Raw genomic sequence first — 17,680 nt, forward strand, 5'->3', positions numbered from 1 at the left:
AACTGATGTTCGCTCTTGTATATCTACAGTTCAACTAGCTTTGTTGGATTGATTTGTATCATCTTCAACTTCATTTGTACGTATGATTATTGGAGTTAATGGAGCTCTTAGTTGTGCATCTTTATGTTTGGATTTGGAAATAGTGCTTGATTGTTGTGCGCTATCATCTAAATCTCTCCAATGCATGTCCTCTAATCTCAACGTATTTTCTTCTACAATAGGTAGTTCTAGATTGATATCCCATTTTCGATTATGTCCTTCTTTATAGCGATTGTTGCACCTATTTATAACAAGTGAGGCAGCCTCCATTACACTCAAGAGGAGCGTCTCTCTACCATCTCCCCAAGTGGGCGAGTGGATGTCATAATTTGTGGTAGCGGGAGAACGCCTTTGCGCGACCTCCACCAATCCCTAAATCAAGAGTTGTATTTTGTTTATTTGATTTATTATTAAAGCTCTGCTGCTGGATATTTACACTGCGGGTTTTTTTTATTTTGATGATCTTTATTTTAATTTTTCCCCTTATAACATGCATCTAACACTATTAAGATAAATTATGCTAAAAACAAAGTTAAACCGACAAAAAATTAGAGAATGTAACACTTTTTTTTTTAAACATTGATAAATGGTGATGACCAACGTTGTCATTCTTAAAAAAATCATGTTTATGCTTCAAAATCAGATGATTCAAGATCGGGTTCTTATAAAACCAAGCATGTAGATTACATCTGTACGATTAGATTCAAGAGAAAAAAACAAAAAAATCATGAAAATATTGGTTCGCACTTTATTTCTCATATTTTAAGTTCTCATAGTCTATGGATTTTATATATATATATATATATATATATATATATATATATATATATATATATATATATATATATATATATAAGGGGTAATATTTGGTGCTATTGAAGTCACAAAACTGCATGGAACTATTGAGCTGAAAATCATAGTTTCAACTTTCATTGGCTCAATATGATCACATAGATGTGTTCAAGATGGATTGTTTGCTTAGGATCAAAGCTTGGATAATGTTATTTCTAAAAAAAAATATGATTTTTGAGTCATGAGTTATTTAGTACATTGTGAACTGTTAATTTTTGAAACCCTTAAAAAACCTGTTTATGTATCACAATTATATGATTACAAACTCATTTCTCACCAAACAAACCTTGTAGATTACATCTTGTAGGATCTCTAGTTTTTTTTTTTTTGATAAATTTTGAGTAGAAAAGAGGGAAAAGGGTTAAGATGTGTGTAATATGGATTGTAGTTTAGGCTATTTTGGGCACAATTTGGGGTAACTAAGAGTCAAATAGTGAGAAGTGGAAAAACTTGGGAGTCGGTGGAGAGGAGGAGATGGAGTTAAGTTTATTCTCCTTGAATAAAAGGATCCACTCACAAGAGCTCAATGTTTTTTTTTTAAATAATGATAGGGATCCTCCCAAAGAGAAACCTCCAAAATAAAGAAGTTCTCACAAGAGTTGTTATTCAAGAATTGATCGAAATACAAGAATGACCCTTATTTATAACCTTGGGTTAGGCTTCCCATACAAGCAACCCATCTTATAGTGGATCCAAGATTCAAATACAAGGAAGCAAACCCCAAACCCTAAAATACAAAGGATCACATAGAAAAACCAAACACAAAATACAACATAATATCCTAAATAGATCTTTCATGAGACATGGACCCTAAAATAAAGATCCAATCCAATGCAACATGGTGAAGGGTGTGTATCCAACAATCCACCCTCCTAAGAATTTGCCTTATCCTCGAGGAAAAGTTGGGCATCTACTAGACTAGTATACTAAGCACAACCCACCTCAAAATTGGTAATGTAACATTCTCTCACTCTTTAAACATGTCATGGCTCAAAGGCAAAAATCCATAACAACATGATCATTAATTGCTTCATGACAACATGAGGTTGTTTGAGTCACAATTAAAACTCTCAATAAGAAGAAATATGAAAGCATGCTTAGTCGGTGTGTTTATTTGTTTGCCTTGTACTCCCTCAAGTGGAGATCCTTTTTTAAGATGGATCTCTACTTTCTTGTCTTCTTTTCCCTCCTTATTTTCTTTCTTACTATGGACATGTACTTGTTTTTGCATTTGTGATTCGGATGCCACATTATATCACATAATTCTCTGCCTGTATCAGCAGAAAATTGATACTCTTCACCCCTGATTGGGCTACTTTTTAATAAATGTACACAATGCCTAAAATGATTTTTTGATATTATTTTAATAGCTTTAACACATTCTGATTGACACATAATATGTTTTAATTGTTTTTTAGCCGATTCAGAATGATTCACTTGAGTATCAGTATAGGTCGATTCACCTGAATCATTGGCCAAACGATACAGGGCCGATACTGATACTCACAATATTGGTGATGACAAAACTTTTTTTTCCTTACATTGGTTAGCCTTTAGCAAATGATCTTACTAAATGATCATTATTTGGTTTTTTAGCAAGTCATTCAAAACCAAAAACATGTTAACGGTTTATATAATATTTAATTTTTTATGATATGGCAAACATACATGGTTTAGCAAATAGTTGACATAGTTGGCCAATTTTCTTCCCAATTAGTCTTGATTTTGTGAGGACGAGGTGGTTTGCACAAGCTAACTTTTAGTTTATCCATAGCCTATCTTCACTAACTCCATTTTCTATTTCTTAGAAAAACTCTTTTTTTGTTTATCTATTTATAGACCTCATGTTTTTTTATCTTTTTCTAAATTCAGGGTATTTCAGTAAAATTTTATACATTGATATGCAGAAAATACAAACTAATTTTTATTTGATTTGTTGTTAGTTATTGTTTTAACATACATAGCGAAATAGTCACGGTATTTGTTGGGGGTGGATATGTTTTTATTTTTGTTACTTTATTTGGGTGAGATCAAATAATAATCTTTTAATAAAAAAATTGGCTTTTTGGTAAACATTAGTGCTAAAAAAACGATGAGCACAATTATAAGGCTCATCTATGGTTTCAATAAGTGTTGTCAGCATCGATGCATATCGTCCGATAGGTATCGTATATATTAAAAATACGTAAATTTATTTTTTTATAAGTATTTTAATAGTTTTAACACGTGTCATGTTCTCATTGACACATAATATTTTTTAATTATTTTTTGACCAATTCAAAATGATTCACTTGAGTATGGATATCGATATCGACCGATTCACCACAAGGTTTGTGACATTGGTTCTTGGTTGAAAATTTTGACTTCTATAAGAGTGGACTGGGTGGCTCCAATTGTTAACAAACGATTGGTTGACTCATAGATATGGGGTTGAGAAAAAAAGCCAAAATTTGAAAGCCAATGATGAATAGGAAAAACAATAAGATATATATATATATATATAGAGAGAGAGAGAGAGAGAGAGAAAAGAGACACTCTATATACATGGTTCGGCAATAACGCCTACGTCCACGGGCTGACAATGTATTCTTCCTTAATTTTTTTGAACGTTTTTACACATTGTTATATACATTACATTTGTATCTTGATGAGCCTTTCTATGAGACAAGATAATTTTCTTATCTTTTCTAACTTTCTCTTTGTTATCAAAAAAATCTCTCTTCAATTTTATCTGTATGGCAAATGAGATTATCGATATCTTTGAGAGACCAAATGTGGTTATCGATATCTTTGAGAGACCAATCTGCCAGCGTTATCTCTATCATGATCAAACTGTTCACACCAAATGTGAAGAACGGGTCTGGGTCCGATAATAAATGCTTGGGTGTTTGGATGCATCCATTTATCTTGAAAATGTGGAATAAGTTGAAAATTTGAATGGAAACGACAATGCCAATTTCCCTGCTTGGGTGTTTGGATGCATCCATTTATCTTGAAATGTTGGATAAGCTAAAAATTTGAATTGTAAACCACAATGCCAAGTTCCCAGCTTATCTCACTTTCTGGATATAAGTAGGGACAACCAAACATAAAGAGCTCGAGAACTACCTCTGGCAAATCCAGCAATTCGAGTTGCAAATATTGAACTAATGGCATGAAACGTTATGTTTGAAACAAGTTTTTTTTGTTGAAAAAACAAGTGAATAAAGCAATTATCTTTAACCCACCGCAGTCATGAAATGGGTAACAGAAAGTTTCCTTGTAAAAGAGACATAAAAGACAAGTTATGCCTGGCCATTTTATACGATACGATGGACCGAATGGGGGGCAAGACAAGGGGGCGTGGGAATATAAAAATGGAAGAAAACATTATTCCCATATCGAAGAAGCAGGAGAAGTGCAAGAGGATGCTGGGCTATAAAAGGCCACGGGGCTGCTGTGAATAAACATACTTACCTGGACGGGGTCTATCGGCGAACAAGAAGGCCGATTGCCTAGGGAGGCGGCTTCCATTGCACTTGGGAGGAGCGTCTTTCTACCATCTCCCCAAGTGGGAGAGTGGACGTCATAATTTGTGGTAGCGGGGGAACGCGTTCGCGCGGCCCCCATCAATTCTTAGTCAAATTTTTTTCTTGATTTTAGATTTTACATTAAGAATCTAAGTCAAACTTTGATCAATCTTATTTCACTCAAAAAAAAATTCATGCGTAAAATTTCACTTAATTCATTTATTTTCATATTACTAACAAGTTTATTATTAATATTTTTTATATCAGGATATTTTGTAGTACGGAATCCATATTTTTGTGACATTTCCAACCCAACACATTACATTATGTATAGATGTTTCGAATCGTATAGATGAGGATGGACTGTACCCACTCACTTATCTCTTTCGTTAATAAATTCTAAAATCCATTCCGTCGCCCACTAGCTACAATAGCCCATTGGTTAGGTATTGGAGCAACATTACCTATTGACAAGGTCTTCTCAAATTCAAATATAGATCTTGAAATACTAAGATGCGGTATTACTATGTATTTAGTTGGCATCCTTCAAAGTTGATCCTACTTATAGCTACATTTATTTAAAACAAACTTTGTTTCTTCTTTTTTGGTTAGTGTGTATAGTGATTATATATATTACAAATTATTATTCAATTTCAATTCAAATTGAAATTGAATAATAATTTGAAGTATAACCTTTCTTGCTTTTTATTCATAATGGACATTGGGCCTGATATCCAATGTGTGTTGGGCAAACAAGGTCCAAACAAGCCTGGCCTTTTTCTTTTTTATGGATAGGCAAGCTGGGGTTAGGCAGGACTCCCATCAGTTATATGCTGGGGTTAGGCAGATCGGATCCCCACCAGTTATAAGATGCGGTTAGGCAGATCGGATCCCCACCAGTTAAGGTACCATTGGGTTTTGAACTTGCAACATCTCAACACTAACAGCTCCTACCAAACAATCTGAGCCCCCGTTGATAACAAGCCTGGCCTATTTGCAAAATACATAGAGCCTGACAGACATAACCCAAGCCCAATTGTAATTGAGCAGGTTGGATGTAACCTGACATTGGACCCGAATCCAAATCCAGATCCTATTAGTTGGATTTGGTAGCCAAATTGGATCCCAGCCGAGTCAACCAAGTGACTGGGTTGACCCGGTGAGTTCTTGAACTCCCAAGTTACACACCCTTGCAAACAATAGTCGATCCCTTACTCGGACTAGACTTTTTGGTCGCCAAGGCCAAGCTTAACCATGCACGTACCCTATTGTTTTGTACGTCATCTTAAGTAGGTAGCAAGGTTTGGTCAGCATACGAGATGAGATGAAGAAAACATTAGTCCCATATCGAAGAATCGGGATAAGTGCAAGAGGGTGATGGATTATAAAAGGCCACGGGCTTGCATTGAAGAAACATACTTACCTGGACGGGGTCTATCGGTGAACATGAAGGCCGATTGCCTAGAGAGGCGGCTTCCATTGCACTTGGGAGGAGCGTCTCTCTACCATCTCCCCAAGTGGGAGAGTGGACGTCATAATTTGTTGTAGCGGGGGAACGCGTTCGCGCGGCCCCCACCAATTTCTTAAATCCAAAAATGTTTTCTTGTGTTTTGGTGTTCTTGTTTTTTACTGATCATTGGTTCTTTTGCCAACGTTTTGTTTTTTTTTTCCACTGAAAGGGTTTTAAGTGTCAAGGACTAATGGATGCGAATCTTTTACTGTGGCAACCCTAGAATTGACCTTTCATTTTCCGATGAAAAAAGGTTTAATTGTAATGGTTTTCTATCATTATCAAGATTATGCAAAAGCACAATAACGCCATTCGAGAAGCCATTGTGCCAAAATAACCCATTACCTACCAAACTAGGGAAAAATCAATGTAGATTAATAAGTATGATCCATGACAAAACAACAGAGATTTAATTGAATACCCCAAAAGTATAACATATCCAACAACACTATAGCCAAAGAATCAGGGTCCATCTGACCAGTGTCTTAAGCTTCTGCTGTTATTGTATTAGCACTTTACCTCTGTATCACCAAAATATCTGAGAAATTTCTTACATCTTAAAGATTCTGCCCTTATAATAAATGCTGATCGACTACAATGTTTTCACATCTCATAAATACACGCACCCTAAAGTGGACTATATATTATCCATGATGATCATGCTCAGGCTGCCTTTGAGATCACTGCGTTGCCCATGTCTGATGTTTGAAATCATAGGCAAAAACCCTCTGGTTTTGAAATTTAGCCTTCAGAATGTGCCAATTCCACAAGCAACTCTCTGGCACCCATATAGGTGGTACAAGGGAGCCGCTATGGTACTCAAATGTGATCATAATAATCTACAGCTGCTATTCTGAACGAGGGAAAATGGAGAACATATCAATTCATCAGAATGAAAGCAAATATGTCGGAAGTTGCCAGATAAAAAAAACAACAGTTTATAGGGGTCAAATGTAAGTAGCCAGAGGCACACCTTTATCTACTGTTTCACGGTATCGTGTCGTGCTTGATACTATGCATTAGAAACGGTGCTTGTCTGTGTTGCACTTTTAAGCAGAGATCTGTATTCTCGACCATTGATCAATTTCCCGAGCACGTAAAACAGGCAATGGGTGAGGTAATTATCTTGTTTGTGCATTCCTGAAATGAGATTGTACAGGAACCGATCAACCAATTGCGACTCCATTTCAATATGATGGTTTGACTATGGGTCAGTCTACCAAATTGCATCAAATTCAATCACCTTAACCAGATTTTACCGCAACCAGTAAGCTATATGAATCACTGAAGCTAGCATGATCATGTAATTTTCATGCACTTTGAAATTCACATATACAAGCCTTCTATGTCACACGGATACTCCATTTTGGCTCCCGTTCATATTGAAAACTTCATAAAAATGTCTGTATCCAAGTGACGTAGCAAGCCTTACACAGTGAACAGATGAAGATGTGTATATTATATACATTTCTAGGCATTAAAAAACGTAAGAATAACAAGCATCCATCTTAATGTAAAGCAAAAGGAGGAGCAAAATTGAAAAAGACATCAAAATAGCTGACATTTGACACAAAATTTCACATTATATACCACCCCACTGGGCTTGAAGAGGCCTTATAATATGAGCGGGCCTGCTCAAGAAAGGCATCCACATTCAGTTGATCAGCCAAGGATGGACAGCCTCCAGCTAGTTTCATCAGTACTGAAATGACCACCTCTTGATTCACAAGAACAAAACAAGTCCAAAACTTGGTAAATAAAGTTTAGAGGCTGAGGAGGACACAAATAAGTGAAGAAAAAAAGGAAAAAGTAAAGGCATAAAGCTAAAAAAAGAACTCAGCTTTGCAAGTACCCAAATAGCTAAATAGCATAAGTTCCCCCCCCCCCCAAAAAAAACAAAAAAAAACACTCAGAAACACTTCTTTCTCACAGCAGTATTTGTACACTGCTAGGTAACAGACTATAGCGTGATGCAGAAATAAGGAAAGTTGAGTCTGAAAACTTTCTAACACAGATGGAAACAAAACTATAGTTACACAACATAACGTGAGAGTATGGTAGGCAAACGAACGGAGATTAGTCCATTCAAGATCATTACGAAGCATCAACTATATATAGTGACAGAATCATCACATTTTTACAATATATTGGAAAAAATAGCTTTGTGAATTAGAAGAAATGGAAGTTGAGTCCGAAAACTTTCTAGCACAAGGGGAAAGAAAACTATAGCTATCTAAACTAGACAAGGTACCAGATTTGTCCATTGAAGATCATTGTGAAAAAACTCCATAATCACATAAAACATCATAATTTTACAATATATTGGACACTGGATTTCCCAAGAAATTTTCTGATAATGTTGTGAAAATATCATGGTAATATGAGAACATTATCAAAAAATAATTTATATGCAATTAAAACCAAACTGTTAATATGATCACAATTTTCTAAATGTTATTGGAAGCTTTAGTTCTCATTCTATTTCAAAAAGCGCTAATAAAAGAATAATTTCTTTATTTTTCCAAACATTTTTATTTTCTGTGGAGTATTTTAAGAAATTTCTCACGTTTACATAAAAAAAAAAACTCAACAAATTGTCTCACTAAGATATTGCCAAGAGAGATACTGGATGAGTGGTGTGCATGTGTGTGTGTGTGTGCAGGTGCATGTCTGTGTTTGACTGCACTCAAGCATACAAGCCCATGATACACTAGCATTTTTTTTATGTCCAGAAAATCTAAAAGTGAAATGGTGCTGAACAAGATGGGTTATGTTTGGTAGAGCAAATGAGGCCCTTTAAGATAGTGCCAAATCCACCCATTTCCAGTGGCCGGAATCTGTTAGTGTAAGCAGTCCATCATACTTTACATACGCTGGTACTTCTAGGTGCTGATGCTGGGTGCTTCTCGGTGTTGCCACACAGATATATGATACAATGTAGTATACGTTATACATTTTTGTATAGATAACATGTACTGCCAAAAGATGAGATATATTTGACCAACCTTTATCTAAGAAGCTGATGCATTCAGGAATCTGTACCTTGGGATTTTGAGAAACAAGAAGTGCGGCTCTATCGCAAGTCAACTCTGCTGCACGGAGCCACCTGAACAGTTGCTCTTCCGATTTTTGTGCAATAAACCCACCCAACCCTGAACAAAAGGAGCAACTTATAGAGTGAATTTCATGCTCCCAGCCAAGCATATAATGTATAAATAGGCCTCTACCAGATCACTATCTTACCAGGAAGATTATATGAACCCAACGTCAGAATGTTGGCAAAGGTAAGCCACACACCATGATCACATTTCAAATGGCCTAGCTCATGAGCCATGACAGCCTGGCATGCATGTGAAGGTAAAAGATGTAACCACTTAATTTTTTTTCTCTTAAGAACACAAGCAGAAGAGATGAAAACATCTAATCCACAGCACATACACATTTGTTTCCTTAAGAAACAAGCTGAACAGAGGAAAACAACTAATCCACAGCACATACACATATCCCTCCTTTAGCCATATCAGAATAGAGGAAAACAACTAAACCACAGCACACACAGCACATACACATATCCCTCCTTTAGCCATATCAGAACAGAGGAAAACAACTAAACCACAGCACACACATGCCTAGTATTATTAACTGTAGGTTTCCTGAATAAGATAGGAACTACTAAAATTCTCAACCAATACAGAATGGTATTCTGAAAAGAAACATTAAAAAAAAGTCAAAATGGATTTACCTACCAAAAAGATGCTCAATACACATGCACAAACACACAAAATATCTGGTGCACTTGACTGTAGCATATCTCTAGTACAAAGTCATTATTGCAAGCAACACCAGATCAATCACAAATGTGTTTGACTCTTGGGCATAGCCTGGTCACATATTGAATTGAGTGTACTCGATGTGAAAATGTGATTTTTTTCAATAATGAAATTTGGGAGCATTGTGATTTGCGAACTATCAACTTTTCAAGCTCTTAATAATTCTGCTTAAATAATACAAATGGACGATTATAAAAACATGTTTTTGACTAAATAAATCATGTAGATCATATCCGTAGGGCTTGATCCAAGATAATCAAGAAAATGTTGAAAAAAGGTAGATTCTAGTTATGGTGTGTGTGTATAGAGAGACACACACACACACACACTAAGGTCAATTGTACCTACAATCGTCTTAGCAAAACCTTTTTTTCCATTTTTTGGTAAATCTAACCTCATAGATGTGAGGTACATGCTCTGTCTAGTAGGAATCGACTTGTCTATCACCGGAATCCAATGTGTGTATGGGCTTTTATGGTGATACAAAATTTGACGGTCATAAAATATACCAAATATTCCTGACTCAAAAACACATGTTTTTTCATTGAGAAAACATCATCCAAGGGTCAATTCCCAGTAAACCGACCATGCTAAACACATCTACGAGGTTAGATTGAGTCAAAATGACTTGCTTCATGAGATTGAAACTAGATTTAATGTACAATCGATTGTAGCAAATAGACACAAACACACATACACATATATATGTACAAGTGATTGGTAGGCATGCAACAGTTGTGTACTCATGTACACCACCTCTGATCAAGTCAACAACCATTCTCAATATGACCCCATAGTTGTGTGCTTGTGTTCACTATTGTTTGTTTGATTGGACCACACCATGGATTGAGCTATTTCCAAGTAAAATCATGATCCTTGAGTCATAAATTTTGGTACATAGTGAACCATTTATTTTTGAAGCCCTTGAAAATCCTTCTTACACATTCCAATGACATGATCTAAAGCCCATTTTTTACTAAACCAACCATGCAGGTCATATCTGTAGGCCATCTTTAACCATCCACTACATTTGATTGGACAGTTCTGGGTGGGTGTACAAGTCTCTGCACACACACACACACATATTAAGAGAAATCGAGAGGGGTTTATTCCACAGCTCAGCCTGCATAGGAAACTGAGAAAAAGGGAGAGAGTGGGAAATGCACAATGGTTGGGGCGGCTAAACGTAACCCACCACCAAGCCCTAATGTCTTTATATCAAAACAACTTTACAGTGGGGACTAAAATATGAGATCACTACAACCATATTACACAAACGCCATTAATGAAAAAGACGTCAACTGCATAGTAAAAAAGGATTGACGTGCGTAGGGATCTAGATCCAGATCCATACACATGCTCTATTTTAACACCTTCCCTCAAGTTGTACATGGTTTTGGAGCATGTACAACTTGCTCTTTAATAGCCAAAATTGACGTGTTGTTAACCCTTTGGTAAATAAGTCTGCCACTTGATCTTTTGTTCGAACATGACGTAGTTCCATCTCTTTCATCTTGACTTTCTGTCGTATAAAATGTTGATCAATCTCAATATGCTTTGTTCTGCTATGCTGAATAAGGTTACACGCAATGTTTATTACGCTTTGATTGTCACATAGAAGAAATGATTGAATAATTGTCTCCCCAAGATCACTCAATAAGTGTCTAATTCATGTAACTTCTGTCGTGCCTGCAGCCATCGGCCTGTATTCAGCCTCTATACTCGGTCGTGCCACTGCCTTTGTTTTCTACTGCTCCAAGACACTAAATTGTGTCCAATATATACACAATATTTAGAGACAAATTGTCTCTCATTTGATTCCCCTACCCAGTCTGCGTTTGTATAAGTGATGAGTTCATGTCCTTTATGTAGGTTATCGTTCTTGCGATAAACAAGTCAGTCTCCTATAGTTCCTTTTAAATAGCATAGAATGCGCATCACAGCCTCCATATGACCTTCTGTTGGAGCATGCATAAACTGGAATACCTGATTGACAGCATAAACTATATCAGTTCTGGTAAAAGTCAAATATTGTAGCATCCCTACAAGGCTTCTATACGTTATAGGGTTGACACAAAGGTGGCCATCTTCAAAACTCAGCCTTTGATGTAATACACTCGGAGTGTTGACTGGTTTGCAATTCGTCATCCCACTCTTTCCAAAAGATCAAGAGTGTATTTTTGTTGCATGAGTATCAATGTGTCTTTTTCTCTGTCAACTTCCACACCATAGAAGTACCTCAACTCTCCTAAATCTTTCATCTTGAAGGTTTTCATTAAAAACCGCTTCACGTCTTGCACATGATTATCTAAACTCCCAGTGATCACAATGTCATCAACATATATAAGAAGAAGTGTAACGATGTCTGTCTTCTGGTAAATTAAGAGCGAGTGGTCCATAGAGCATCTTATAAAACCATAGCCTTGAATTTGCATAGAGAAACTTTCAAACCAAGAAAGGGGCGCATGTTTCAACCCATACATAGATTTTCTTAGTTTGCACACCTAGGTAGTAGGATCCTTCTCGGCATACCTAGGAGGATGCTTCATATATACTTCCTCCTTTAAAATTTCATGCAAGAATGCATTTTTAACATCCATCTGGCTAAGCCTCCATCCTCGATCGACTGCTAAGGATATGATGACACGAATTGTGCCTATTTTGACTACTAGACTAAAAGTTTGATCGTAATCTTCACCATATTGTTGTGTGAATCCCCGAGCAACAAGTTGTGCCTTATATCTGTCAATACTTCCTTTGGGCTTATATTTTGTTTTATAAACCCATTTTGAGCCAACTACATTCTTTCCTTCTGGCCGAGGTACTATTTCTCAAGTCTGACACTCATGAAGTGCTTCCATTTCTTCGTTCATAGCCTCAATCTAATGACAAAATTGAAGAGCTTGATTAAAACATGTGGGTTCATCCTGTTTTGTGAGCTGAGACATAAACAACTAAAAATCAAGAGAAAAAGTCTCATAACTCACCCATCGCTGAATAGGATGCCTGATGCATGACGGCCTTTGAGCCGGATCATTAGAGATGATTTCCTCATCCCTCGACCCTGTATTTCTATCCCTTCTAGTGTATATCTATCCAGAGAAGCGTTCAACTAGAGGTGGCTCAACTGAAGATGGCTCAACATACATCTGTGAGTCTTCCAACTCCCTACTCAAGTCGAAGGAAGGACAATTCGCCTGACATGTTTCTCTTGTATTAGCAAAAAGATATGCGCTCATCCATGGATCATATACCTCTACTTCTCGAGATGACAACTCTTCGGAGTCATTGATCCGAAAATTTTGCTCATCAAAAACAATATTCTTGGAGGTTCTAATACGTTTTGTAGTAGGGTCATAGCATCGATAGCCATTGTATTCATCCGCATACCCACCAAATCTGCACTTAGCGGCCTTGTCCTAAAACTTATTTCGCAAAGATGAATCAATATGCACATAACATGCACAACCATAAACACGCAGCTCATCATAAGAGGGATGTTGCCCAAACAAAGTATAATAAGGGGATTTCCGATCCAGAAGTGCCATAGAAAGACGATTTACGACATGAACAGATGTGTGAAAAACTTCTGTCTAGAAACTAACGGGCATATTGCTGTCATGTAACATGCTCATCGCACTATCAACAATATGCTTGTGTTTCCTCTCAGCAACCCCTTTTTGTTGAGGGGTATGGGGGCAAAAAACCGGTCAATTTATTCCTTTATACTAAAGAAAGCCAATAAACTCGTTCGATGAATACTCACCTCCACCATCACATTGTAAATGCACAATATCACAGGAAAACTTTGTTTTGACCATCAAATGGAATTCTCGAAATATTTGAAAAAAATCATGCTTATGTTTCAAGAAATATATTCAAGTATAGCGGGAATAAGAATAAATAAAGATAACATAGTAACGATTGCCAGAGAGAGAAGAAATAGGTGTGGGTCCCCAAACATCTGAACAAATAATCTCAAATGGCTTTGAAGCTCTTTTATTAATAATATGAAATGAAAGAACATGACTTTTGCAGAGTTCACAAGATGAACATTTTTTATTCTCTAAAAAGGAACATAAACTAGACTCTGGAAGAAGACCATCGGATATAAGATTTTCAACGAAGCCCCGAATACAATGTCCCAATCGACTGTGCCAGATATCTGGCTTATTACAATGAGATGAATTAAAAACTTCCAATGGAGAGAAAGACAAAAAACGCTGAAGGCGAAAACACTAAAGAATGCTTTAACGATTTCAACTGGAGAACTGGAACTGAGGGAATCTCCTTGAAGATGTACATGTTTTCGCGTCGTTCCCCTTTAGCGAACGTCTCCTTCGTTCGTAGATCCTTAACATAAATAGAGGAGGGAGTAAATTCGACTGAAGAATTCATATCGTCAACAAGTTTAGCTACAGAGACAATGTTCTTTTTAATATCAGAAGCAAGGAGGACATTAGACAAGTGAAGTGAGGACTTTGACATAAAAATATATGCACTGCCGGTATGACTAATGGAGTGATAAGTTCCATCTCCCGTAACTATACTACCTTTTTCAAAATAAGGCAATAAGTAAGATAACTTACCCGCATTACCCGTGACATGGGTGGCAGCACCGAAATCAACATACCATTCGCCTTGTTCATTTTGCTTGCTCGTCATCTCTGACAATGCTGATAACAAAAGTTGTTGCACATCTGTAGATGGTGCTTTCATGCCCATAGTAGTAGTTGACTTATTCTCAATTTTGTTTATTTTTCCTCTGTTATGCAGATTAAACCAACAATCAGCTTTCACATGTCCTCTTTTGTTACATAAGAAACAAGTGGGCACTCTCCTCTGATTCCCTGCATTAAAAACACCCAAAATATTAGGTGTAGGCAAGATACCACGTTCCCCCTGCCCAAAACGGCCTCTGCCTCTGGCTCTTTGATGCCCTTTATTCCCTCGTCCAAAACCTACAGAAGTGTCCATGACCAAAACTGAATGGGAATGAGCTGATTCATTTCCTTCTGCCCTTTGTTTCATAATCATCTGATGCTGGAGAAGTTTCGCTTAAAGGTCGTCAAAGTTGAGCAAGTGAGGAAGACATGACAAAGCTGTGGTAAACATGTCAAAATTAGGGCCCAATCCATTATGGAGTTGTTGTACTTTATCTTTATCTGAAATAGCACTTCCAATAACAGCCAATTGGTCAGTAATACTCTTCAAGCGGCCTATGTATTCTATAACTGTCATGGAGCCTTTCTTCAAACTTTGAAACTCATTTTTTAAGTACATAACTCGGGCTTCTGATATCTAAGAGTTGTAAAAGTATCTTCAACAAGATACTATAATCAAGACCCAATGTTCTTGATGAAAGACAAGTGCACACATGCACAACAACAACACAAAAAATACTTGTGCACAAAAGCACAAATCAATCAATCTCACAAATGGACTAAAAATGAATAAAAGCTTTATTGAATACTTGGGATTTGACACAAAGCCACACCTAAATACAAGGGGGAACACCCCTATTTATACATAATGAGAGACCTTGGAGGGATCGTTGGGACCCCTCCAATGGTTATAATTATAACTGTTGGAGGGGCCAACGATCACATTGGGTGGGCCCCTCCAAGTGCTAAAACCAAAAAAATAAGAAAAAATCAAAAGAAAACAAAACAAAAAGCAAAAATTACATACATATTCTCCAAAAAGAATGTGTAAAAAGATGAATATACCCTTACAGTTGAAATGAAATAAATATATATTTTATATATATAATAGGTAGATACATATACATATATTATATATATGTATATGTATTACCTTATATATATAAAATATATATTGGATTACAAGATTTGATTACATAATTTAACACCCCCCCCCTCAAACTTAGAGCAGGATGACCGAAAGTTTGTCGAGGAAATTGAACCGCAGAGCACACAAAGCTTTGTAACTTCCAATTGATATTTTGAAGTCACATATAGAAGATTTATAACTTCTTTCAAATACGTTTCTCGAACATAGTGACAATCCATCTCAATGTGCTTGGTCCGCTCATGAAAAATATGATTTTTGGCAATGTATATTGCACTTTTGTTATCACAGCATAGCTTGGTGGGCCCTTTTATTGTGATCCCTATGTCTTCTAATAGTTGATGAATCCATACAATTTCCATGGTAGTAGTTGCCATGACACGATATTCAGCTTCGGTTGATGATAAAGATATCTTTTGCTGCTTCTTGCATCTTCAAGAGATTAACGAATCTCCTAAAAAAACACAAAAACCAATGGTGGAGTGACGGTTATTTGGGTCACCTCCCCAGTCAGAGTCAGTATAAGCAATTAATTTTAATTCAAAAGAACAGGATAAGAATACTCCCTTATTTATTGTACCCTTTATGTATCTTACGACCCGCAGAATTGCACTCATGCGAACCGATGTTGGTGCATGTTGAAACTGACTTGCAGTATGAACTGCATGATAAATATCTGGTGTAGTAATACTCAGATACATCAATGATCCTAAAAGTTGTCTGTAGGGGGTAGGATCAAAGAGAGGAATACCATCATCAGTCTTCATTTTGGCTCCAACTATAGTAAGAGTTTCACAAACCTTATCATCTGTAATACCTGGCCTGTCAATAATCTCAGATGCAAGCTTAGTTTGAGATAAAAAATACCCTCTATGAGAGTATGTTACTTCAATACCCAAAAAATAAGTTAGAAATCCCAAATCAGACATTTCAAATTTATCCTTCAAAATGGATTTTATGCCTTTAACCCTTTTAGAATCGCTTCCGGTTATAAGCATATCATCTACGTATATAAACAGAATAATAATTCATGCATTGGTTTTTCTAATAAATAAGGCAATGTCAGTTAAACAAGATGAAAAACCATTTTCCAACATTACGGAGTTAAACCTATCATACCAAGCCTTGGGGGCTTGTTTTAAATCAAAGTTACGAGTCGAGGAAGCAGGAAGCGGAAGCGGGAAGTGAGGCACTTCTAAAATTTTAGGAAGCGGGAAGTGCAGGATGACTTAAAAGCGAACCAGGAAGCGTCTCGGAAGTATCTTGGAAGCAAATCGGAAGAGACGTAAGAAGCGAAGAAGGAAGCGACGTAGGATTCGAGTGAGAAGCGAAAGGAAAGCGAATAAGAATCGAAAGGGAAACAAAAATGTAATTATATATTTTTATTTTATCAAAAAATAAGATTTATGTCATTATTGACAAAATAAAACATTATCTAAGATAATAAATAATATAAGTTACAATTATCTAACAAATGCATCATATTGTAAATATCAAGCATTTAAAAAATAATACATCAAGAGAAGATCATAATTCGCATTGTTGTTGCAATCATTTAACAAATGCATGCAAGTACTAAATAATGCATTAAGAAAATAAATAACTTTGATTAAAAAGCATACATTTTTCAATAAAATAATCAAATAACTTGTTATTTAATGTTATGATTGTTGTAAATCTCTCTGCAACATAGAAAACGACAAGTCATTAAACTCAAAGATTACATAGAATTATAGTTAAATTTTTAAGCTATAAAGTCAAAACTGTAAATTATAAGCTATAGAGTTCTAAACTTCATCGTGCAAGGTTCAAAATAAAAGTATATATCAATCAAAGTTATCAAACCAACAAAATATTACAAGACCATGACAAAAAAGTAACATAAAGGTTTATAAGTTGGACTACTCCAACTACATCATCAAAAGAATAATTAATAATTCAAGTGTTCATTAATCTATCATCTTTCTCTCCCCCTTCAAGTCAACAATAGATTGAGAACATTCAGCATCATCATGTAACATGTCTTCTGCTCCTTCCTTCATTTTCTATAATGAATAAGTTAAAAAATTAAAATGTTCAAAAACCAAAATTTAAAATATAAAAAATACATATAAAGAAAAAAACAAAAA

General features: G+C 36.0%; 1 long non-coding RNA gene and 2 other non-coding genes across 3 annotated transcripts; 2 read left to right on the top strand and 1 right to left on the bottom strand.

Moving 5' to 3' along the window:
* The first annotated feature begins 4,339 nt into the window (after positions 1-4,339).
* Positions 4,340-4,500, top strand: LOC149840519 (U1 spliceosomal RNA). The gene has a single exon (XR_016431742.1). It is a non-coding gene; the product is annotated as a U1 spliceosomal RNA (small nuclear RNA).
* A 1,315-nt stretch (positions 4,501-5,815) lies between these two features.
* LOC149840520 (U1 spliceosomal RNA) lies at positions 5,816-5,976 on the top strand. Its single transcript, XR_016431765.1, has one exon. It is a non-coding gene; the product is annotated as a U1 spliceosomal RNA (small nuclear RNA).
* A 288-nt stretch (positions 5,977-6,264) lies between these two features.
* Positions 6,265-7,000, bottom strand: LOC149840521 (uncharacterized). Its single transcript, XR_016431565.1, has 2 exons — positions 6,884-7,000; positions 6,265-6,763 (listed from the first exon to the last, which is right to left on the bottom strand). It is a non-coding gene; the product is annotated as an uncharacterized LOC149840521 (long non-coding RNA).
* Between the last annotated feature and the right edge of the window lie 10,680 nt (positions 7,001-17,680).

The sequence above is a fragment of the Nuphar pumila genome, chromosome 4, assembly GCF_984573655.1.
Source record: "Nuphar pumila chromosome 4, dmNupPumi1.hap1.1, whole genome shotgun sequence".
NCBI lineage: Eukaryota > Viridiplantae > Streptophyta > Magnoliopsida > Nymphaeales > Nymphaeaceae > Nuphar > Nuphar pumila.